The following is a 27,458-nucleotide window of genomic DNA, read 5'->3' as shown; positions in this document are numbered from 1 at the left end:
TCTAAAGTTAATATTTGTTTTAATATTTTTATTAGTAATAAAAAGCAAAAATTATTGTAAAACATTAAACTATGAAATTCACTATAGGGTGATTATATACTATATAGTCCCCCCATTAATATTTCATAACTTTGATAAGACAATTTATCAATACTTAAAATCAAATATAGAATATTTAATTATGTTTATTATTTAATAGTGATAGTTAAGTTATATATTATGTTTTATAGCCAAAAATGCCACGTGTAGAATATAAAAGCATAAGGAATAAAACGGAAGTTTAAACATTACAGTTTAAAAAGACTGCCGTACTTTTAAATAGGACAATATAATATTAATATAGTCTAGAGTAAATAGAATATTTTTAGCCTGTTATAATGGCTAGCGTCCTCTAACGGTTGACGTTGTGATCATCAGATGTTACGTCATGTAATAGAGGATCGAATATAAAGACAGATTTGAAGTAAAGATTATTTGTATTTTTTTATAATTTGATTTACGATATGTGAAATGATGAATAAAATCTTGTGAGTTATAAAATATAATAGATTTATACAACATGTTTGTCTAATAAATCACGTTCGTTTCGTCAAATAGTCTTACGTTTTTTTTTTTTGGTATTTATGTTTTTTATAATCCAAGTTTTATAAATTTATTATTAGAAGCAAATTTTATACTGATCTTGTTACCAATTATTATAAAATTTTCTATATTACAATATAATAGTATATACATACAATTATGTTGTTAATTTTTTTTTAATTATATTATTATTTATTAAACAAAACCTAAATAAATGCAAATAGGTAGATTTTAATTAATTTATATTGCTTTTATAAAAAATGACTAATGACAATAATCATAGATCTTGTTTTATTTTCATATTTTATTCAAAACAATAATAATTTGTAAGTCATACATTCAGCCTAATAAATAATATTTTCAAGTATCAACCTAATACAAACTATTATAAACTAATGATAACTATAACTAACAATTAATAATCCAATTACATACCTATTTTCATTTGTTGGTAAAGAAAAAAGTTTTATATTTGTATTTTTAAAATGTTATTTCTTACAATATAAAATACAACACTACATTATAAAAAGTTATATATAAGTATGAAATAAATTACCTATAAAATTTTTTTACACCACTTAAGAGCAATTCAAGACTTCTATAGTTCTATACTAACGTACTTCTGTACTTTTAAGTCTTAATATAGTAGTCTATGAAAAAAAAATGATTTCGCCATGATTTTTCGATCAATATCAAGAGTCATACACTTTATGATGAAATTAGACAACGTTATCAGTCAAATTTTTGTGGGAAAGAGAGGTCCAATCACTACTATTTTGTGCAGCAAACTCAATATAGTATAAAAATAAATATAAATATTATTTCAGTTGAAATTTTATACAGCCATTATTAATTATAGTTAATTGCCACTTTGAATAAAACATTATTTTATATTTATTTAATTTATGAATATATTTGATTAAATAATTAAACTGATAATAGTTGCATAATACATGTATACTTCCTTATACCTATATGGGTTTTTATTATTTGTATTTGTATTTTTTTTTCGTTAAAAATATTTCCTATTATATTTTCAAAAACGAATGGAGTTATAAAATAATAAATGGAGCTGAGTTGAATACCGTTATACACCGAACATCGTGATAAAAAGTAAATGGGTAAGTTTCTTCGAGATGTGAAGTGTGAATGTTTCAACGAGGCGTAGGTAATACAATATAAATACAATTATATGCACACGCCTCAATGCACGATTTATATTCATAAAAATTTTTGAATTTCGTTTTATACTGAATTGTTAAAAATAACTTAGTGTCTCAACACAAGCGGACAAGAAACACTGTTCAAAAAATAAAAATAAACAACTACGTTAAACTACGGTACTGATGTAATATTATCATTTTAATTATGGTCTACCGTTTATATTATAACAATATAATATAATATAATATTAATTATTACAGAAAAAAAAAACACGTACAGTGAGGGTTTATTATCATGATTATGGCGAAACGACATCCCAACGTGCGCGGTGTCCCGACTAAGGGAAGACGCGTGTTCGTTCTCGGCAGTAGCGCCATGACGCACCACCGGGTCGGATGTTAGAGCAGCTCGGAGCGCTCTCAGGTTAGAAGAGATTATACTCTCGCGTTTCGCGCCGACCACGAGTGTACATTTAGCGGTAATGCGATTCGTGACGGTCGAATAATATTTGACACAATAATATTATCATAATTATAACGTTAATGCATCGGAAAGGAGCAGACACCCGATCGTGACGTTTTGACGGTTGCTGTAGCGAGAGTTCGTAGTAGTGTGAGAGTATTGTTACGCGGACCCTGCAGGTAATAATTTTATTATTATTCTACAATTTTTATTATTATTAAATACAAAAGAAAATTCTTGTTACTCTATTTGTGTTAGGTAGATTTTTCTATTATTTTAAACGAATAATCGCAATAACGGTCATATAATACGGGTTTTTTTTTTATATACAATCTATTAGTCGTTACATAGGTTCGCGTATGAAATCCATTTTTTTTTTTTTAAATTTACAATTATTAATTATAATTTATTATATAATTTTAAAAAGTTGGATTTCATACTCCCCTTTCATAGTATAGACGCTAAACACACAGTCTGAATCAATAATGAAAAGATATTCAGAAAAAAAATTTATTACCTAATTATTATTTGCTATACAATACACGAACATCTTTTTGAATATTCTATGTTAAAGGATGTGCATGAATAAATAATTATTTTGAAAAACGTTTAGGTTTCTGTACAACACTTTGTATTAAATACCTTAGAATGTTTCATGTGTGCACTATCCAGTATTCAGCCGATCCGTTTTTCATGCCTCGCTGTTATATCTGCATCAACGTTGTTTCAAATGTACAACCCCGGGTTCGATCAAATAAACGTATATCTAATTAATAATTTCACTAACATTTATAATTAAATATATTATATTATTAATACTACTTAGAATCACACAATTTCAATATAGGTATGATACTATCTCAGTATTAATTAAAATATAATGTTTGGTTAATGTACTTAATACGTACTAAAATATAAAATTAAACAGTTATTATAGATAAAAAAATATATAAATTTATGTAAATAGGTTACATAGTAAATTCATTTACTCTGTATTATTAAATTTAAATTAAATTTAACTATAAAAACTTTAAATTGTATTTTAATTATGAACATTTGGATTATAGCTAACATAAAATCTTCATATGTAGTGAAATTGTTGTACTTATATAGATTATAGAGGGTAATATTTTAGTTGATGTTAACTTAAAACAAATTGATATCAACCGATACAATATTTTATACACGCAAACAATATATATTATATAATAAATGATGTTCATTTATTTTCTCCAATAAATTATTAAGTTTGAATTTTAGGAACTGGAATAAAATCGTTAGTTAAGTGATGTCGAGTTTTAAACGAAACATTTTTTCCCAGGATAAAACCTTCTTAAATAAACTAAGAAGTATTATTTTTATTTGTATTATTGTTATTGGAAAAATGTCGGTACAAATTAAAATTGTTATGACGAAATTAAATACAAATATATATATAAATATTATGTCTTATATATGTGCAATATTAATCGATTAATTCATATACGATTATGGTAGAATCAATAATAGGTTAATAATTAAGAAAAAGTGTTAAAATTAATATTTTACACATTGAATAGTGAAAAAATACAACAGCCGTCAAAATATTTTTATAAAATTAGAAAGTAGGCGTAAAATATACAAATAATTTTTTTTTATTTGTATGTTATAAATATTGGCCCAGGCTTATAAATAAATAAAACGATTAGGTTACAATGGTGGTCTTATAAAAAGTTAATTTAACTTTTGTATTATGTTAGTAACGAGTCGTACTGTCATCGGTTTACGACACAACTGCGTAAATAAAGTAAATTGTTGACATTAGTTACGTTAGATGAAAAAACAACTTTATATTTTTTAAAACGTCTCAGTAGGAAATTTAATTTTTTGAATAATTTACATCAATAATTTTGTTCATTTTTAAATTTAAATCCTCAATGTTCTAGAAATCATTGGTATAATTATATGATGTAAACATTGTAAACTATAAAAAACATAATTAGGTGTTAAACTAAATAATATATAATTCATAATAATATAATATTACTATAGAATACTATAGGCGTAAAATGGGAGCTATGGGTTTATTATTTTTTAGAATTTTGTGTTAAAACTTGATAAAAAACAAACACGGGGAAAAAGATTTTTCCATAGTAATATTATTACACCAGAGAGACAGAGATTGCAGTGGTGCAGTTGCGTATAAACATCTGCATTCTTTTATGTACTATAATAATATAACCAAGAAAATCATATTGTAATATATTTTTTAACGTAAAAAATTGTAAATAAAATGCGTTTACTTCCGCATTAGCCAATTTTTATAATATATAAAGTATATGTAAAATTATTCAGAGCAGTCAATGGAGCAATCAGCATTTTGTGTTCGATTTATTTATGAGGTATGCATCTATTTTATTGCTGCAAAAGCACATATGTGCGCGTTTGTCTATCGACTATATTTTGATCACACTATATTATATAATATTATTCGAGTTCATTATCACATTCCAGAAGATCAAAATTCATAATTTTATAATAGCTCTTTATTTTTATTTGGTACAACAAAAAAACCATTTTCATAGTTGTTTGTAAAATAATACGTTTTTCATAGTTGTTTAATTAGTATATACTTGATAAAATCAATTTAAAATTACGACTTCCCCCGTTTTTTAAAATAATTTTCAAGTTTGAAATATTTTGAAGATTTACCTATTAATTTAATACGAGTTAAATCATATTCTTTAGTATACAATATCTTATAAATTGGCGGTGACAAATTTAATGATTGAAGAATTTATCAATACATCGAACTTTGCAATAAGTCGGACTGATACTATTCTCTATTAATATTTATTTATTAGTTTTTTTTTCAATGATTATATCTTAGAGTTCACTTCAGTAGTAAAGTTAAATTTTTACTATACTATAAATTGGATAAAAGGATAAAGTTCTCAAACGAGATTCTGAGAATGTCACGTTATTTGAATGTCGTCGTCGACATTCGGTAGTATAGTTGGATTTGTACTCTGGTGACCTATTATAAGATTAAAGCACTCGAATTATATTAATGTAGTTTATTTTATACGTAAATTGATTGACTGTCTAGAACTTTTGCTGTGAATTGGTTTCAAGGTCCTTAAGAACTCAGAACTAAACATAAGGTCAAGTTCTCCCTAAAAAGTTATTCATAATAAACATAGTGTTTGACTGATATTCCATGTCATAGATCATTTATTTGATCAAATAACATAGTATATAAAATCTGCTGTGCATATATTATTTTGCATTATGCTTTGAATCTTTTGCGGTTCAAAGATAAATTACTATTTTCCATGTATACCCGTTAAAATAAATAATATAAAATATCGTTTTTAAAGCTCTTGAAAGATAATATAAACACTATGGTAAATCGAGCTGCTCTTAGAATTGTTTTTAAAGTGAGAAAATTTATCATTGTGGTTTTGAATTCAAAATAATTATTTAAAACTGTCTTCCTTCGAAGTAGACGAAGTGCTGGGTACTAATCTGTATACTGCGTACTTAACATACTTGCTACCTACTGTTTTTCGTCTATAACAGTGGCCCATACTAACGTACAAGCAATTTCCGGTATTATCATAATTATAATTTTTTTATATACGTATTTATGAAACCCTGTCATATTTACCCAGAATATAAAAACACAATGAGTTAGATGAAAACTACAATATTCTTACGAAAAGGGGTACAAATAATATTTTAAGTGATTGAAGAAGATTGATGTTTAAGATTTATTTAGTATGTGGTACAGGTTTCGTTGGCTATAATAGGTATGGTTGCCAAAACGGAAATACCGGTTGAACATCAACAATGAAAATAGTACTTCCGGTCCAGAGAAGTGTAGTCCGAGGTCGAAATATTATGTGATCACCAAAAGCCTCTAACACCACCAAACTACGGAAACGGGCATGGTTGTACCGGAAGTCAGTTTTTATGAGTTGCTATGTTCGGGGGGTTGCCGAGTATCACTGTTGAAATTTGCAATTATTTATTTTTACCGTTGTTTTTTTTTTGACATAATGGTTGATATGTTTGGTTTGTAATACTTTTTTATGGACAAATAAATGAAGGGATGAAGGGATACATATTTATTGTTATATTATTATTTATTAATTTATCATGATAATTTATTATTTACAATGATAATCATAGTAATATTTGTATTTTATAAATATAAAAAGCATAACAAATATCAGGGATATTTAGACTTTTGTTGAACAAAAACGTGTTACTTATAATTGTTAGGTATTTAACTTTGGATCATATCATCTATTATTTTTACGCTAATATTATTCAGATCTACATTTGGGTCTATTTTAGTATTATATAGTATCTATCAATAAAAAATTTATTTTTATTATTCAATATTATCTTTTTTGAGTTATAGAATAACGTTTTTAAATATTATATATAAATAATTCGAATACCTACCTAATAAAACATCTTTGTTAATACATATTTTTTTTCTTTTTTTTTTCTATTCATTAATTAAGACATGTATTGATTATATTAAGTATATCTAACTATGCAATTCAGTTAATCCGATCATTCTAAGAATAAGTACGACACAATATGATGTGAACAATGTTTAACATTCAATTAATCGCTGAACAACTTAAGGAATCGTTTATATAAGTTCTATGGGCAATGAAAAAGGTATATCTATACGAATATATTACTTTAAAAAAGGCTAAATTCTTGATTTAAAAACTAGGGCCAGATCACGTAAAATATAAATAAATTATCGTCTTAATAATAATAATAATAATAGCAAAATCATGTTATTATCATAAAAAATAATAACAAAAAAAAGTCTTTATAAGTAGTTAAAGTTGAAATAAAAATATTGACGATGAAGATTATAAATAATGAAACACGGAGGCAATAACGATTCTTACCAAATGCAAATACGAATCCATTATGGATATTATAAAAAAAAAAAAAGCTGGCAAAACTTTACACTACCACTACATAATAGCATTTACACAATTTATAAAAGACTAATTAAATACAAATTAAAATACTTTTTAAAGACTAAAAGTATCACTCTAAAATTCACTTGAAATTTAAAAAATGTGCGTTTTAAAAATGTACTTTTTTAAATGGTATTTAAATAATTTACAACACCCTTAGAATTATCTATACGAACCAATGATGTTTTTAAGGTGTTTTGTGTGGGCCACCGTTCTGAGTGCAATTTTTTTATGTGGGCATATTGTGCTTTTATATATATATATTTTTTTTGTAATAAATATTTGTTTTTTAAACAAATTGTTTAAAAACTTTTTTATTTAATTAATCTATTATGTATCGTTCGTGCAATGGCTACCCGAAAAGTACTATATTCTAACTCCCGAGGCTAGTTTATGATTATTTTTCTTTATTGAATTTGTTTTTTTGCTATATAATTCTATACATTTATGTCAAATACATCTGGTTAGAATTGCGATAATTTAGAAAATAAAAGTACTTACAAGGTTATTTTTGTAAACAATATTCATAAAGTTTTTTTTTCATATTTAAGAAATTTAAATATTTTTAAATTATAGTAGCTACTAACGATATTATTTACGAATTGCTCAATTCAAATAACATGCAAAGTTCAAATAAATAATTTAATAAACTATTCTTATTGTTTGTTTACTGCCAGATAAAGGTAAATACGTTAAAAACAAATAAGTTTTTTGTACATTTAAATCATATTATTCTGTACAACTGACGTTCTCTATCTACTTGTCACAGTGCGTTAATCTACCGACGTCTTCAGTCGGCAGAATTGGTATTAGTTTTGATTGATTGGAAATCTAATTAAATACTGACGGTGCACTAAGGGGGTCGCATATTATAAACATATTTCGTCAACTGCGTTGTCCGATTAATTACCATTCGGTAAACAATATCGAGCGAGAAGAAATACGTATACTAATTTATAAATACGAAACTCCGAGGGTTAAAATATCGATATCATATTACGATTTAACGTGACCTTAATATCACTCGTAAAATAAAACAATATTTTTTCGTATTACAGCAATGCGTTATTACAATAATACGCTAGTACCTACGTACCTTTTTTAATTTTTGAAAATTATCATAGTATTATCTACTTACGCTGAACTATGCGTCGTTGTAAATAATTTTAATAATACTTTTTTTCTTAATATACCTATAATGTCGCCAGGCGTATTTTTGTACTTTCGATTATAATCGATAACAATAATATTATATCTACCCAATAAAGACACGAGTGTGTGCCTTACACACACACACACACACACACACACACACACACACACTACCGCAGTGCAAATCATAATTATTAAACTGGCGTTTTTTTGTTTGTTTTTTTTTTATATTTCGGTAGTAAAATACTATCCGTATAATAACGTCATAATATCATATTATTATACACTCGGCCGTAACTATATTGACCGCAAACAAAAAATACTCGTCAACATAATAATATTATTATGACGTTTAACTTTTGGGTTTTGCGTCTGTGAAAACGGCTCGTCGGCCATGCAACAGCGCAGCACCGGCCGCGGAATAAGAATCACGTTGACCGGTCTATTTCTGTTGTCGGCGTCTTATCCGGCGGTCACCGATACCGACGCCGTCGCGGCTCACCGACGGGACGAGCGGGACGAGCTGGTCGAGCGCTGGTCCGCGACCGCGGCCGGTGGACGGCGGGACGACTCGCGGGACGAACAACTGTCGCGGTTGGTGGACACCTACGCGCGCGGCACCACCACCACCACACCGCCGCCACCACCACGGCCGGTGCCAAAACGCCGTGGCCGCCGCCGTACCGGGACGGAGCGCGTCCCATAGTGACCGTGGCCCGGAACGGCCGGTCGGACGGCACGCCGTGCCCGACGGTCGAAGGCCTGTGGCTGTCCACGAACCTGGAGACGGCGTTCGACATGCGGGCCACCGGCCTGGCCGGCCGGTTGGACGTGCGGGCCGTCGGCTCGGACTGGACGGGCGGCGCCGAGTCGGTGTTCGGCGACCGGGGCCCCGTCACCGCGATCGTCGGCCAACGGGACACCGGTAACGCGGTCACGTTCGTCGGACACTGTCGCGCCTCCCACGGCGTGGACACGATCACCGGTGCGTACACACGATATTTTCGAGGTCGCGGGTGAGCGATGAGTTCTGTCCGCCCGTTAATCAAGTCTATTATTTTTAACGTCTATATCGATCACAGTAAAAGGTTATATTAATATTATTTTTTTCGCGATGTACTGCTGGTGAACGCCGTCTGAGAACAGGTTATAGGTCACCGATCGACGCGCTTCCGCGCTGATATATTTTAATCACCACCATAAACCCGATAGAAATCCGGCGCGAGTTTAACGACATAATGTCTATAATATGGTTATTTATCTCTTTTCGAAATGCTTAAATAGATAATATAAATAGACAAAAGCCATAATTAGTGTGGGAATCGTTTACTATTCCCGAAAAAAAATCCTGATACGGTTCAGGTTCATGAAAGACGCTGAATTACGAACATTTTTGTTTGGTCGTTAATATCAGAAAATAGCTTTTTGTGTATTATGGATATTGGATATTGAAATCGGTAAAAAAACAATAGGCTTTTTCTTTTGATTATAACATACATATTATTACCTAAACAATTTTAATTGATTGGAATAATGTAACCACACGATGGCTGCATAAAAAAAATAGAAATATTATTATGATTTACATTTTTATTGTAAATATATTAGAATTAATGAAAGTTAATTACTGGAAATAAACAAAAATAATAATTCCATACGAGATAATATATTTGTCAAAGTAATGATATTTGTATTTATATTTTTTTTATTTATTTCAATATTAATATTATTCTTTTGATCACGCGGCGTTACGGATAGGCTATTTAGCTACACTTGTGTTCATTTTTAAACACTACTTGTTTTATTGTATTGGCTTAATTTAAATATTTATGTGTGTGAGAGAGAAACGTTTCATGTTTATTTTTGATAAAATAGGATTGTTTCATTTAAAAATGTATGATCGTATGAGTTGTAGAAATACATATAATATAAAAATACGATGCTACAAGTAGGTTGAAATTAGCTTTAAGTAAATACGAACGTATGCCTTTAACTGCTGAATGCGTTAAATTGATAAATGAGAATGAATAAATTAGCAAAATGTCACAATATCTATAAATAATAAATTGATAAAATATGCAAGTGGTTCAAACACTTGATTTTCAAATTACACACTTATTTGCTTAATTGACAATAATTTGCATATTTGTCAAACATAGAAGTCTCGGAAATCCGTCGAATTCATATCGTTATGTTTAGTCAAAAGAATAATAAATTATGGTGTGATAGTTTTCTTTATTTTTAATATTTCAATATATAATTTAATCATATTTTCAAACGGTGTAAATAATCATAAATATAACATCTAAATTCTAGGCATATGGGTAGTAGCTTCACCAGCCAAGAATAAGTTGGATCATCATTTGGCCGTACAACCAATACCAGATACGTTACACCGACTGCAAGTCGAATAGACTCATAGTTTATACTATTAATTTAATTGGAGAACTTTAATGTTCACACACAACATTAATTGTCGTTGTGACTGTTGTGTACGTAAATGATTTTGTAACCATATTATTTATTTGTACATTTATTTCTAAAACAGATAATTGGAACTGATTTATTAATAAAATTTCTATTTTACCCTTTGTATTGTTTTAAAATTATTTATTAATTTCTGACCCCGACGGAGCATGAACTCTGATTCTTTTATCCTGTAGTAGTTTATAATATTTTTTATTTGTGTACGCAGGATATGCAAAAAATGAACACTGCGTGTAAAAAAAATATCATAATAATAATAGTAATAATAATAATAATAATTGCATAAAAGACTTGTGTACATGAATACTAAAATGTGAGTTTAATTTATGTATGCATATGTATTTTAAACTGTCATCTGCATGATCGTATCAATGTCGCTGATAAACAGTATTTTTCATTCGGCTTATTTAGTAATTTATTACTGTAAACAGCAACAACGAGTTAGTAGTTAAATATTTTTCGTATTTAATCAGTTATTAAAGTCAAAAAACGATATTCTTTAAACATTAAGCACCGCATAATATTGGATAATCTATAATAGTATTACGTTATATTATAATATAATATAAATTTATTGATGATAGTATTATAACATATCTTAAACAAATTTAAATTTAAATTATAACATTTGAAAACGAAAAAATAATATTTTAAATAATTAAAATAATAACTTTAAACAATATAAATATTTATATTTTATTAAAAAATATAGGTATTATAAATAATATTATGCTTCGAATACTTAATTGATTTGTCAATGATACTAGAAAGTATATATTAAGATTTAAATTTAATTTTTATTCATACATATTTGTATTTTTTTTTTTAAATAAATAAATCTATCCGAATAATAATATTATATAATATGAAGCATTAAATTGTTATTATTTAGAATATTTTAATAATAATACTCCCATTCAAGGCGTATCTTAATGGCAATACAAACAACATTGTTGCGTGTAATTACATATACCCAATTCATAAGGAATTTCTAATGTAACCTTATTATTTTCACTGTATTTTTGTTATTTCTATGTTTGAAAATATTCTAAACTGTTCAGTGTTTATTCTTCAAATCAGAGGTCGTTTCAATAAAAATATTTTCTTCAATTCGATGATTGGATAAATGGTTTTTTATTTTGTTATATTAGACCCAGGCACGTAGGGTTTTTTAGGACGTGTTTTAATTTTATATTTAAAAATAACATTTGGGGAATGTTACAAACGCTCTGTCGAAATATAATATAAAATATAAATACATTACAACATATTTTACAGAAATATGAATCATATGGTACGTATTTTTTGTATAAATACGACCGAGGGGTGGTTGATTTAACGCTCAAAACATCCCTCTCGCTCCGACAGTAACACTATTCGAAGAATTAAAAACTTAAATTTATACATAATGTATAGTTGATTGACATAAATCGTGGACTTTTTTTTATGCTTTTAAACTGTTATATAATATTTATGTTATAAATATGTCCGTAAATTTGAGTTTTATGCGAATACGTGTTTATGTAGGTATTAACGATAGGTATCGGACTGGTCTCAATATTATTATTACTAAATTATTTTCGTTTAAAATTATAAACGAGTAAACCGTGCACCGAACGATATATAATATGCACGCGGTGGTGACCATAAATTGCAACACGTTTGTCAGTGGTGTTGCGCAACGCATTTCGTCGTCGTTTATCAACATCCGACTTTGAACTTACACTACTACTTCTCTAATGCACGCGTATGAAATGCATTCGCGCACCCGTTGCGTTCCAGTTCTGTCACCACGCTCAGCACAAAATGCAAAATATAAAAATAATAATAATCGTAGTAGGTATATATAATAATGTGAAACCAACAATTTGTGTGTGTGTGTGTGTGTGTGTGTGTGTGTGTGTGTGTGTGCCTGTGTGTCTGTGTCTGTGAGAAAAAGAGGTTTACATATTATTGTGACGATGTCGTTAGATATAAAATTATGGCTTACGCGTGTTGTATAGAATGCTTGTACGGCATACTAAACACACTCCATCATTACCAGCACACCATCGCATCGTCGGGATCTATAGCAATCCATGAACGATATTATATTAAAATCCTTTATATTTATCGTCTACGCGTATTCACAGCATATCGTGCACGGCACTTGTACGTATAAAAACACAATTTTATAATCATTTTTACCGTCACATCGATAATCGTATAGTAATCCACTCATAACACGTGATTTCTGTTTTTTTTTTCTCACAATAATCCAAAAATCCGGTTTCGATATAGAGTTATCGTGTGGGGGTATATATAGATAGGTAATCATTGCCGGTTTTGGAACGATTCCAAAATTTTGGTTTTCAACTCGTGGTCGTTTTATTCGTAATTAATTTTACTTTCCTCCGTCGAATCGTCGAAACACTCACACACGAGCGCCTCGGCACCATAGGTGTAGTGTTTTATTATATAGAGCCGTGTCGGTTATTAGCCGAGTTGCCAATAATAATACGAACTCGAAACGTGACGCGTACGGCGTGCGCACTGTTTTATAAGAAAACGTATAGGTAGAGGTATACACAGTTTATGGGCTGCAGCGATGCGGTGGCGTTCCGTGCGCGATAAAGCGCAACGAAACTTATGGCCACAGTTCCGGCCAATTCCCTTCCCTGTTGGCCTGCAAAAACAGAGACGAAAACTTTTGTTTCGCAAATTAAAGAACACCACCTCCACGCCGCGTCATAATGGCGTGAGGGTATTATATTATTATTATGTCGGTGTTCATGTATGGAAACAAATCTTATCGTGAAATGTGGTACCTGTGCAGCACCACACGCGGTTTGTATGTATTTGTATAACGTGCACACAGAGTAATACGATTTTAACATTTAATGTTTGCGTACACAATTATTAACTTGTCGACAAAAAAAAAAAAAAAAAAAATAGAAAAACAACGTGCACACAAATTTAAAAAGTAGGTACCTGGAATTTATAAGTAACTTTTATTCGGCGGTTTCTTCTCTCCCGGTACATTATTTACTACGAAAGTAAAATGGCAACAGCAAATATTTTGACTCTTATTGTGTTATATATGTATATATATAAAAAAAATACTTTGGTTTAAGCTCTCTGTCATTATTAAAACAGTTTAACGTTTGGCATTTAATCGTTATGCAAAACTAGTAAAATAACAAATAATGTGACTGTTGGCTTCAAAAAAACGCTTTTAAAATATCAATATTTTCGTAGTGTAAAAAATCAAATTACTTAATTTAATATCTGCTATACAAATTAATTGTCATTACCATAAAGTTATTAAACAGAAATAGTATCATTATATGAGTATAATATTAAGTAATATAATGCCATAATGATACACCTAAAATATTTCTAAAATATAAAAAAGCAATGAAAAAAAGTTTAAATCAAATAACAATTATTCAAACCACAGTATTCTTAAATTAATAATTATTTTATATTCTATGAGATAGATTGATTATCTCGATAATAAAACATAATAAATGTAAAAATTATCATTAACTATTACAACATAAATAAATATTACATATTTTGATAAAAACATACTAATTCGGTTTGTAATATTGACCTATATTGAATCACTCTATATTTTATTTTGTTTTAATCTTACTTGCTTAAAACCATGGCAAGTTATCTTCTTAAACAAAGCTAAGAATCCAGTATATATTTTGCAAAAAACCATGTTGATTTCTCACACTATACGTTTTTATAATACATCAATATAAAAATAGCGATCTACGTGTTTTATTATTATTAATGTCAGATATATCATCAACCATCAGAGGTTATAATTACAGTTGCTTATCATGGTGTAGATTCAAAAATTACAATTAAATTTCTGGCCATTCTGTTGGGCAATGCATGGGGATTGGTAACGGACAAAACGAAACACGACATAATTATTATTTTTTTTGTTGTATTTTTTTATTTTTAGTCTAGTGAAAGATACTTTAGCGTATGCATTTTTGATTAACGAAATTTTCTTTGAGTATTACGTCGGTCTTTGTTGTCGGCTGGGTTGGATAGGACACGCAAACCAAAACCGGTCCTACGTTGTATCGCTCCATATTTCCAATAGCCGACGGCTTTTTTATTGTGACAATCCGATCGTTTTGGCGGTACGTTATTATGAAAAATAAAAATAACAGTAATAAATAAATGCGTTTATACAAATATGCGTATAATCTATATATATATTATATACATGCGCATAATACATAATCTACAAACACACACTAACATAATCATGATAATTTTGCCCGAGGCTGTTGCACTGCAGCTGTCCATAATGTCGAAACCCCTTCGGAGCTTTCAAATTTTTATCAAAATGTTTCGTCACATTACTATCCTTGTAGTGATTATATTATAAGTAAATGATCTAGTAGTATAGTACAAAAATCATAAATATCGCTGAAGTGCATAAAAGTACAAATCATATTACTTTGTATTCACACGTATTTATTGAAATCATATTTTTTTTCAAGTTATATATCTACAATAGAAAGGAAAAGGAATCTTTATTTATGCAACAGTAAATGTGTATTTGGCAGGTTCAAGTAAAATACATTCCACACTAGAATTGTGGTCAAAAATCTATCCCCGCAATTTGACCTATTCTTACGTTGTTTCATGTTTTTTCGACGGTTGTAATCAATTAATCATTTACAATTTCAATGAACTCACAGGTTGTTTTTTAAAGGTAATACTAATGAATATTAGTATTCAACATAGATACAGGATAATCAAAGAATAATATTAAACATACGTAAAACATTTTGTTGCTAACAAAATATATAAATAAACAATGAAATTTTAACGTTCAACAATTGTATTTTATATACCACATACATAAAATTATAAGTTTTTGTGTCATTTATTTTGATTTGACTATATCATTATTTTTAGATTTAGTTGAAACAAAATATATATAGACATATGCAATAGATAAATTTAAAAATTGTATTTTTTTTTGCATTGTATATTACATAATATTACTTACATCAATTTTAATCATTTAAATTTGGATACAGCAAAAAATACTTAGATTTAGTATTTGGCAAAAAAATTGCAAAATAATAGGCATATATTATACATTATATATAAGTATAAAGTTAATAATATTGTAAAAAGAATAATTTCTAGATTTGTATATTTATCTAAAGTTACTTTCTTTCTTAGTTTATTGTTAATACTAAAAATAAACAATTAAAAACGTTTTGTTATTAATAAACTTGTTTTTATGTAATATATAATTAACATCACAAACATTAAATAAGTCAACTAATATGCATTGGAAATGCAAAAATTGGCTTTTAAAAAATTAATTATACATTGTTTTTTAATTTAATTTTTAATTATAATATGCTATACTTGTAAATGTACACATGAATAACAAAAAAAAAAAAAATCATTTCAAATTATTCATTCATTTCGGAAATTACAACATAGGATATACGGGATATATAAAGGGACTTTAGGAGCATAGTCTATACTAAAATATACAGTTTAATTCATTAATATATATAAAAAAGCACGTTATTAAAGATAAAACACGTCAAAAAAAAGGACAATATTATGTACCTATTTGTAACATGGTTAGTAATTAAAGTGTTAAACGCTTTAGCGAATGAAATTGCAGCATTCAATTACAAGATAAACGATAAGTTACTATTTATAAAAAGGCAATCGGTATTAAAACCTTTACGGAACGTAGAATTTAAATGGATTGTAATTTTTAAATTGTCAATTATCAACTATTAAATATACGAGTACTTAGTATGTTTTTTACATTACTATTATTTATATCTTATGAGATTCTTGTTCACAAGAATTCTGATTGGATTTAAATAATTTATATATTTATTTATTAACGACAACATTTTTATCTTTAAGTTATAATTTTTTGTATAGTTATTATGTTAAAAATATGAAATGATTAACAATTTTAATATTATTAAGCGCCATTAGTGTAAACTGTAAAGAATGAAGTTCAATGATGTTTTATTTTTAAATGTTAACCTCGATAGAATTACTAGAGCAATTGAAATCATCATTTAAACATATCATAAGATAAATTGTCAAAATAATGTTGGACAAATGTAGTCATCATTAAACTGTAAATAAATCATCTATTTAAACACAAGGTTAATTAATAGTATTTAAGCTAAAACACATTTATCATCAATCTATATATATATGTAAACAAATTTTAGTAAAAGGATTTATCATGAAAAATTATTTCTCTCCTACAAGTGTACTTTAATTATAAACGAAATTATGTGTTTGATAAACTTCTGATCAAAGATATTACTGACTCCAGGTGACTATTATGAACTTATCTCTGGAAACTATTTTAGGTATTTACTTCATTTAGATTGATTCGAGACTGGCTGTGGTACAAATAGTTTGAAATTTAATAAACTAAGCATTTCAAGTAAGCAATACTATAAATTTGGGTCAAATAATTACGAAGAGACATTAAAATAATTTACAAAACTGTTTCAGTTTGATTTTAAAAGTTTAAAAGGTTACTAAAATAAAAAATAAGATGAATATTGTTTTAAAGTTTTAATCGTTAAAATTACAATTTTTTTATTGGAAATGAAGAAATTATAACAAACTAAATAATCAATTACGGAACATAAATATTTAAAATTTTACTACCAATGAATTGTGTTTTCATACAAACTATCATATAGGTAGATTGAATACACAGTTTTTATTCAAAATGTCGATCTGTAGAAATTTTAAATTAAATATTTTTGAGATCTCATTTACCTTAAAAAGTATTTAAAAAAAAATTGGGTTCTCGCTTTCACTAATTATGTAATACACAATTCATTGTTGCTCACGAAATTAATTAGGGCTGGTTTAATTAAATGTTATTACAACTTAATGTTCATATATTATTCAATTAGTAATTACGTTGTAAACTGCAGCCGCTATTCGATTGTCATCAACGTCAACCGATCGCAAAAATACCACAAAAAAAAATATACATATATATATTTAAATACGATTCTAATTAGTCAAAAATAAAAATAAATTATTAAACGATGTAACTAGAGAGACGATTAAAAACACGTTTAAAAATAATTCAATGGAAATAATATGTATTTCTTTCTTTTCAGCAAAAATATAAGGCATGCGTCCCTGCAGTAGAAACTCCGACGATAAATCACTAGGCATAATAATATAATACGATAATAAGATATTATAATATGTTATATATTATGACAATGACCTGACAATTGTTTCGACGATTACATAGGAACGTAAACGATAGGTGTGAACCAGTTTTATTATTTTACTTCACGTTATAAAATCTCGGTATTATGAAAACGTAATACAATACACATTCAAATAACGTGTAGAAATGTTAGAAAAAAAAATCTCGGGTGATCGTATATCAGTGTGTCTCTCCTTGACCTATCAACCATATTATAAGCGCGTACCTTATATATGTTTCGTTAAAGTAATGCGTACGGTCCTATAGGAGCTGGTCAGCGTTTTCATTTCATTTGTTACAAAATTTTCGACATTTATTATGGCAACAGTAAATTGAAGAATACAATATTAAATATATAAGATATACTAGATATCGTGTTAAATGTTCTATGTGAGCACATATTGTACCCTAAAAATCTAAGAACAAGTTGCACCAGTGTAGTGCAGTACCACATGTAAACATTTATTTGCTAAAAATTAATTGTGACAAACTGAGAGCAATGTCCAGTAAAATAAAGCCTGCATATCGTGGAGCTACGGTAGTGTAAATTGCTCTTCGAATAAATCATATTAATATATTATTATTTAATTCTTTCGTGGCTTTAAAAATTCTCATACAATTACGGGCGAACCGCAAAGTAATATTATTAAATTGATATTACGACGGAGACGTCCTTCCGAGCCCTGTCCTCGACGGGTGCGAGTTGCTATAGTTGTGTCATTTACACAGCCATAATAGTCATGATCCATGACTCAAAGCTCTGTGCTAATCAGAAAATTAATTTGACTGCGACGGTGAGACTATGGATCTATCCGTATCGGTATTTACTCTTATGGCTGTTGTTTGGTGAAAGATTTGAGTAATTAACATAAACAATTCAGTTCTACACAAAGACGGTTGTTATGGGAAAAACGTACCACGCAAGTGGTTAACGCATCCTTCTTTGATGAAAACAAATTATAAACAGTGTGACATGATCTGCGAATACGGTTACATTAGGTTAATAATGTTTTGTCAGAAAATCTGAATTGGAAAATATTAACTAGGTCCATATAATAATATATTTAGCTGGCGACAAAAAGGTTGATTGTAAATTCCTTATTTATTTTTACTGTTAAAATAACTTGTTTACCAAGATATGATTTATCCGATGGTAAAAAATTATTCTGTTTTGTTTAGAATACAAATTTGGATAAAACAGGGATAAAAAAGTACAAAAATAGCAAAGTATAAATTAATAAATACCTAGTAGTATTATCACATATGTATTTTAATAGACATGGCATACTAATCATATTTTATAACTAAATTATTTTTAGTTTGAAATAAAAAAAAACTAACAGCTTACCTTTACTTAATCAACTAAGAATTTTTATAAACTATTTAATGAAATGAAAAATAAAACAAATCATTTATGCATAATAATGGGAATTGTTTCCTCGCTGTAGTGTCTTCTGTGTAGTATATTAAATTATTCATAAAATTAAAAACTATTTTAACCTTGTTTATTATACGCATACCAATATTGTTTAAAATTCACGGACCAGTTTGCATATCAAATTTTTACCAGATATCTTAAAAACGGCCCTCTAATAGTTGCATAATATTAGCACCCTCTAAATTGTGTCTATATGTTTGCGACAATGGTTAATACTGTATCGTTTTACGTCAACCAAAAATTCGTTGCAAAAATCATATCCCTTCGCTTGTTTATTAAGTACTATATAGCTATAAAATATTGATGTTTTGTAAACAATAAAAAGCGTACTGTTAAATCAAAATACCATTTTCACATTGAAGACGACGCTTTACTGATTTTTGTTCTATTGAAAAATAGCATACAAATTCATACATTATAATATCCTATAGACGATATTCTTAAAAATATTAATTTGTATTGTTTATTAATGTTACTGGTAAATTTTCGTGAAAAAAATATTTATTATAGATAGGTTAAAAAAACTAGGTAAAATAAAAATATAAGTAATCTCTTGGTAATGAACCCATTATGATAAAAAATGATATAAAATGTATTTAATTTATTTATAATATAAATGTTTAAATACATACTTTAATAATAATATCTATATACAAGCATATATTATTAAGTGTATATATACGTCAAGGACAATAACATTGAACATATTAAAAGTAGCGGGAATTATTTTCAATCCTTTCGAAATTCCAACAGTTTTCTAATTACTTCAAAATGACTATTCAGTTCAGGATAATTATTTGACAACCATTATCTCAGTAAGGATTTTAGGAGGACTACTAAGATGAATGACTCTAGACACAGTTGGTATGAAATAAAATAATTTAAAGAGCCTTGCTTTGAATAATTATTATAACTCTCAGATTCTGACCGTAAAATACTATATGCTTAACTCCATTTTATGTATTGTAATGTAAAGAGTGTTCATCATTCAGACAAAAAGTTTGCATGAATTATAAACACAATAACTTCGCGTTAAAAGTCTGGTTTCTTTTGAATTGCAATTTAATTGCATTTTTTTATTTCTGATATTGACAAAAACCGAATAAATGATTTTATTCTTATTAAATTCACGTATAAAAACAATTAACTATTACTTAAATAATCGAATAAAATATGGGTCACTCTAGTAATATTTCTTTGTTATTGGACAAAGCTGTAGCTTATCAAACATTTTACAATATTAATATTCATCTAACAATTAAAAATTGTAATAAAAGAGTCAAACATTATCATCTGATTCATTTTTAACGTATGATCTTGGAAAAATAATTAACTTATTTTTAGAGAAAAATAACACTTAAATTTAAATCATGTTTTAAAATAACAATTTAGAACTAAGAATAGCATTAACATTTTCATTGAAGCTGTTGCTTTAACGATGTACTTTTTATCTTCTGTAAATGATGATCAAGTTAGACGTATTGTTAAAGTTAGTCAAATCACGTTTGTTAATGAATTGTGATGAATTCTGTTTCGTCAAAAAAAAATGCTAACATTTAATAAAAATGTCATCGAAATTAACAGCAAATAGCATTTTAAGTTGAAGAACAAAAACCTACTTAAATAAATTGTAATGCTTTTAATAAAATATTTGTGCTTGCAATATTTTGTTATATAAAATAATTAAAATTGTAATTAAATTATGTAAATTAAAGCATAATTTTCAGACTGAATATTAATTATCGTGGTTAACTGCTTAACAATAGTGGTTTATTATCCATAACGGATATACAGGCAATTATAAACAAAGAGAAATGCTCAAAACAAGAAAAGTAAATTTTATTCGATGTTGAGCAGCATAATCTAATAAACTAAAACTTGAAATAAACAAGAGTAGATTTACGTCTAAACACGAAATATTTTTTAACATTGTTATATTTAATGTGAATTTATATTATAGTAAATCATAGCAAAGATTATTAATTTATATCTAATAAAGATTAAACGTATTTATTTTATTTTAATAACACATGTGCATAGATTTAAATATAACATACCTATTTTACAATTATTTTGAAATAATTCTTTAATTTTACTTAAGTTTCTATCTTTAAAATATACTAAAATAAACTTTTTATTTTTAAACGGTAGATAAATGCTATTTTTATGTATGTCATAGTAAATTATTTTTTTTTCTTAAATCTTAACACACATTTTATGAAAGCATATAATACTAATAAATATTACACAAATACAAAATAAGATTTTAAATTAATAATTAAAATTTTTATATAATATGATAGATTTTTATAATTTTAAAACAAGTAAGTTTTTATTTTCTAAGATAAGATGTGTGAAGTTATACTTTAGAATTATTTATAAAAAAATATTTTGTTATTATGTAAAATACAGGTAACTACTAAAAATTATTGAACTAATTTCAGTAGTTTTTATGGTTAATTATTGTATATTGATTCATTATTTGTCATAAAAAATTATTATTAGTTATTATTCGTCTCTTATTAAAATATAACAATTTATTTACTGACAGTGGTTTATTGAATGAACAATTTTTTTAACAAATTTTATTTTTTAGTTTAGATTTTTTTTTAAAGATTATTTTTAGATTAGACTAATTTAGAACTCGTTCAATAATACCAAGATAGGGAGAGCTAGTGGTCTTATTAATGAATCGCAAATTTATTTAATTAGGTATAAATTATTATTAAATAGTCAATTAAAAATTGGCTGTGAGCTTGATGTTCAGTTATAAAATTATAGCGCTAAAATTTGGCACACCATATTATGTAACATTTTTGGCCATTATGTCTAAGACATTTGGCATAGCTATTATAATACTGTATCATTGTTAAATTGTTCATAATAAAATATTGTATTAGATCAATCTTCACTAAAACAACAGTTAATATATTATACTATTTACATACTAGTTTAAAATATATCAAAAAAATTATTTTAAAAATGTATTAAAAGAATTTATATTTTATAAAGACGACGAGTATTTATATAGAATTATTTGTGATGTATTAATAATAATTCGATTTTATTTTATTTATATTTTAAATTTAGTTGGTATCGCGTTACGTTGAAAACGAACAGAACGATTGCTATAAATTAATGTCGGGTAACTATATTAAAAAAAAAAAAAGCAAGAGCTCGTTATCAATAAAGGTCCAGTTCGAATTTCTCCAACTGCCATCGTCAATACTCGCCACTAAGTTTATAGTAATATATAGTATATAGGTAGGTGTCTGGTGTGAACTAGTGGAAAACGAACCAGTTATTAGTTGGTATAGCCAATGTCTATGATTTATGGGTTTACAGCGGATTATTATGCAAGTAAAGCTATATTTCTATAATAAATAAACGAGCGAATAAATTTAAAGAGACTAAGAAAAACAAATATGATTCAGGACTTAGAAATCTGTGAAAAAAATTTTGAAGAGTAATGGATGAAACAATGAGTCTATGCTCAATAAAAACAAAAACCATATTTCTCTTACCTTGACAGGTGTAACGGTCCGTACTTTTTGGTTAGTTTCACCCGGATGAAAATATAAAAATAATACTATGTACCCGTTAAGAAATAAGTTTTATACTTCTATATAGTATGGATTAAAAAAAAAAAAAATAGGTAGTCTAGAAATCAACAAGAGAAGAAACAGCTTTTGGTGGTACGTGCCATGATATCTGGTGGGTAAAATGATTAATGCCCTCTGGTTTTACTGGATGAGGTAACTGAAAAAAGCTCTTAGTTAAATACTGTTTTAACACCAGCAAAGAAATGTGTATACGAAAACTCATTCGTGAAGTGTTATAACCTTTCGTAATCTGATTATGTTGCAGGGATAAAATGTATTACATGATAAAGTAAATTATTACAAGCCAATATGACAAATTAAAAAAATATCACAGTATTGTGTTTTACGAGTATTTTAAATTATTTTTCAATAATTAAACTATATGGATACTTATATATTTTGTAGGTAAATTGTAGGTAATTTTTTCAATATATTGATAGAGTTATCATAAAACTCAATTTTAAAGTTTAATAATATGGAAAATTCAATTTTTTTATTCATGGTTTAGAAACTTGATATTTACCAACTTGATTTAAAAAATAAATTACGAGTATATTTGATCAGTAGTTATTATTTTTTTAATGTTATACTCAATTTTGAAATTTAAACTAGAAAAAAACTTTTCTACCTTTTTAGTTGATTTTGGTATATTTTTGCGAAAGACATATTTCCACTAATATCTTAATAGTATTAAGTGATTTTTTGATAGTTAATTATTAACTCAATAGACAATAAGTCTATAGGATGGTCTATTATGATTGCCAAACGCGAAACGTATATTTTATTTACAAATAATTAGATATTTGTATTGTACTGTTTAAAATAACTATTTCGATTTATAATTATTTTTCAATTTCCGTGGTGATTGATGAATGAATCATTGTGTTAATGGTAAAACGTTACTATAGACATAGTTTTAAAATATGTTATTAATATGGTAATAGCTGGTATGATATTTTATCGTTAAATAGGTACATTTTCTGCTTTGCTTAATATACAGACCATTAATTCTATTCGATATATTATACTTACCCGATTTTGTTGGACTAAACATTTATTTATGATGTGTGATACATTGATACTATGATAGATAATATAAAATAGAATTATTAATCATTCGAAGCAAATAAATCCATTTAACATGGTTGCATCTTTAATGCACGAGGGGGCATGTGAACAATGTATTTTTATTAGGATTTTTAGTACCTGCCTACTACGTTCAAAATTGAATGTTGAAAGGATAATATAATAACAATGTACGTAACAAAGTTTGTTATCTTTGATATAATGCTATGTATACGGAGCAACAGCCAACACGGTAAAAACATATTTATGTAATGACCATTCGTAATACATAAAGTTAGTTTATAGTCGTAATATCTTATCATAATTAAAAAGTAACAACGAAAAAATACATACCATGCATACATGATTTTACTTAGAAACTACAATGTTTGGTGTTATTTCATTCTTAAAATATAATTTTTATTATAACAAAGAGTTATTTTAACTCTTTACACTTGATTAAAATTATATTTTGATATTTAATATTATAATTTGCCTTCAAATGTGGATTTCTTTTATTTGTGTTATAGATGTTTTAATTCTTAACCACTTAATAAAAATACATTTGTGATCGAGTAATAATTATTCTACGTGAATAATTTTCTGGTATGATAACAGTGAGGTTTGATAAGCTAAGATAACTAACTTTGGTGTGACATTTTTATCTAAACTTTTATATTTATATTACAAAATTAAATAATAATATTTATTTTTTAAATAACCATATTAGAAATGTAAAAAAAATTTACACATTATAATTGCAAATTTTTCTCATATATATTTTTGTATACTGTTTATGATGTAAGTAGTGTAATTTACATAATTATCCAAAAATATAACCTTAGTAAATTATAAAAAATATAACACCAGAAAAAAATATTTAATAGTTAAAATCGAAAAGGTTTTTATATTTACAAATTTATTCTTAATAAATCATATTAATATTGGGTTGGGTCAGTATTATTTATTTTTCAACAACATAAAAAAATAAAAAAATGAATGTTGTATAGCGAAGTAATACTATGTTGCCAATAATGTTCGAAAGTACCCAATATACATTAAACTGATTTTATCTAAAATCGATTAACATAATGCATAATACATATATTGATATTGTTATAATATTGTTTATTTAAAGCTCGAGGCAAACACAATATCTTGTCTTTATATAATATATTTTGACGGTCAAAAGTGAGTTGGATTTTAAATGATGCAACCATTATGATATTAGTGTATGATAACAAAACAACTATGGCTATTGATAAGCATCGAACTATATATTAAAAAAAAAATTAAGTTTACAGTAGTCCAGTTATGAATAATTACGAAACCAATTCCATGATACAGTTTACATTAAAAAATATATGTCCACTTTCCTATAAATACAAGCGATAATAATATAATGACGTTCAACGATTTTAATACATTTTAAAGAAGAACTATTTTTTGTGAACATATATAAATAAATTTAAATCATGTTGGGGATATATCTTAATAGTTGATGCGTCTTTAGTTTTTTTAAGAAGAAAATAAAAGAAAACGATGTATAGGTATTTTTTTTTAACTATATTTAGATTATTGCCATTATATTCTAATTGTATGATAAGACACATAATAATATTATATAGGCGCATGTTCATATAAAATACATAAAATGTCTATTGATATTGTAGATTTGTTATGGTGCAATAGTTGTTCATAAAATATGGATTACCTGTAAATAAAAACTAGTTGGTATTCGAATTTCAAATTTGGTTTGGATTCTCTTTTCAGTTGGTAGAAGTTTATCGAATTTATATTTTCTGACCCCAGGCGAATAAATTCAATACAACTTTATAGAGATGTTTAAAAATTATATTATTTATTTATCGTTATTGTTTAATATTATTTTCTAGCCACAAGTGGTTTTCACAGGACTGTGGATTGAAATTGTATTGTTTAAACGTAGTGCACGATATCATATTAATACATTATATTAGAGAGAAAAAACATTATTAACTTCATTCGTCATATTATTTTTTGTTTTTATTTATAACCAAAAGGCTTAATTCCAAATAAATTGAAGTTATTAATAATTTTTGTTTAACGAAACAATTCCACCCTAATGCATTCGTGTTTTTCATTTGAGGATATAATGATTTATTTCAATTTGTATTTTGTATTTTTTCATAATTAAAAAAAAATTCTTGAATCTTATACAATATAATAAATTTGTATTTTAAATGTGAAATCACTATATCTAATAAGGGGGCAATATTCGTCATTTAGTACATGGTATATTTTGAATATATTGATAAAATTGTTATTATATAATATAATGAAGGAGGAAAATATATATATTTTTTCATAGAATAATAATGTAAATCATCTAGTTTATTTGAAATCACTTATTAATCATTTAGTTTACGTTGATACAATACATTATTGTGTTCCTATAATAGTTAGTTATAGAAAAATGAAAATGGTAAGTCACAGATGAAGTTCTTCTATACTTACAATACAAAATATGTCATTCAAATTAAAATATATTGACCTTTTATGTTGAGAATGTATTGTAAAAATTTAGATTGACGTTCTTATAACAATTTTACATTTTGATAAATTTGTATTAAAGCCTTATAAATATAATAATTAGTACAACGGATTTATTAATCTGTAAGTGAATGTGAGGGATTATATTTGATAACTATCTATGTACCTATAATTAATAAGAAATATGTGTCTGGTAAAGTAATAAAGTAATAAAATATTACGATTAACAATTTAATTTAAGAACTCAAAATGATTGCATAAATTATTATATTACAAATACATGTTATTAAACATTTTTTGATTAAAAATTACCGTGATTTAAAGTATTCAATTCTTTTGATGACTTAAAATCTTGTAAAAATAAGTTCAAAAATTAAAATATTAAGTATTACGAGTTTAAAAATATTCGTACAACTATATTATAATGTTATGTATTGATAAAATGAATGTCATTATGATACAATTTTGTTGTATAACATAATGTTTATCGCGTTTCCAAAAATCATACTTTAATTTCATTCTATTTACTCGCCTCTTGATTATGTTGTTGACCTATAGAAAATTAATACGTAATGGAAATATCGATACATTTAGTTAAAGAATGTGTGTACATTAATTGAAAGTAAATATTATGTAAATATAAGTCAAATATATATTTCTAAATTCAGAGACATCTCGTCAAATTTCTATTGTGTTCGGGGTGTGGTGTGTATAAGTAAGACTTG

General features: G+C 26.7%; 1 protein-coding gene across 4 annotated transcripts in view; it reads left to right on the top strand.

Annotated features, from left to right (window-relative positions):
• Positions 1-2,107: 2,107 nt before the first annotated feature.
• LOC114129135 (Kv channel-interacting protein 1-like) overlaps positions 2,108-27,458 on the top strand; it is a 390,998-nt gene continuing 365,647 nt past the window's right edge. For all 4 annotated transcript variants that reach the window (XM_050200786.1, XM_050200767.1, XM_050200770.1 and 1 more), the window contains exon 1: positions 2,108-2,387. The gene's annotated coding sequence lies outside the window, so the exon portion shown is untranslated. The remainder of the gene's footprint in view (positions 2,388-27,458) is intronic.

The sequence above is a fragment of the Aphis gossypii genome, chromosome 1 (assembly GCF_020184175.1).
Source record: "Aphis gossypii isolate Hap1 chromosome 1, ASM2018417v2, whole genome shotgun sequence".
In the NCBI taxonomy this organism is placed as follows: Eukaryota; Metazoa; Arthropoda; class Insecta; order Hemiptera; family Aphididae; genus Aphis; species Aphis gossypii.
This window is presented reverse-complemented; position numbering and strand designations above follow the sequence as displayed.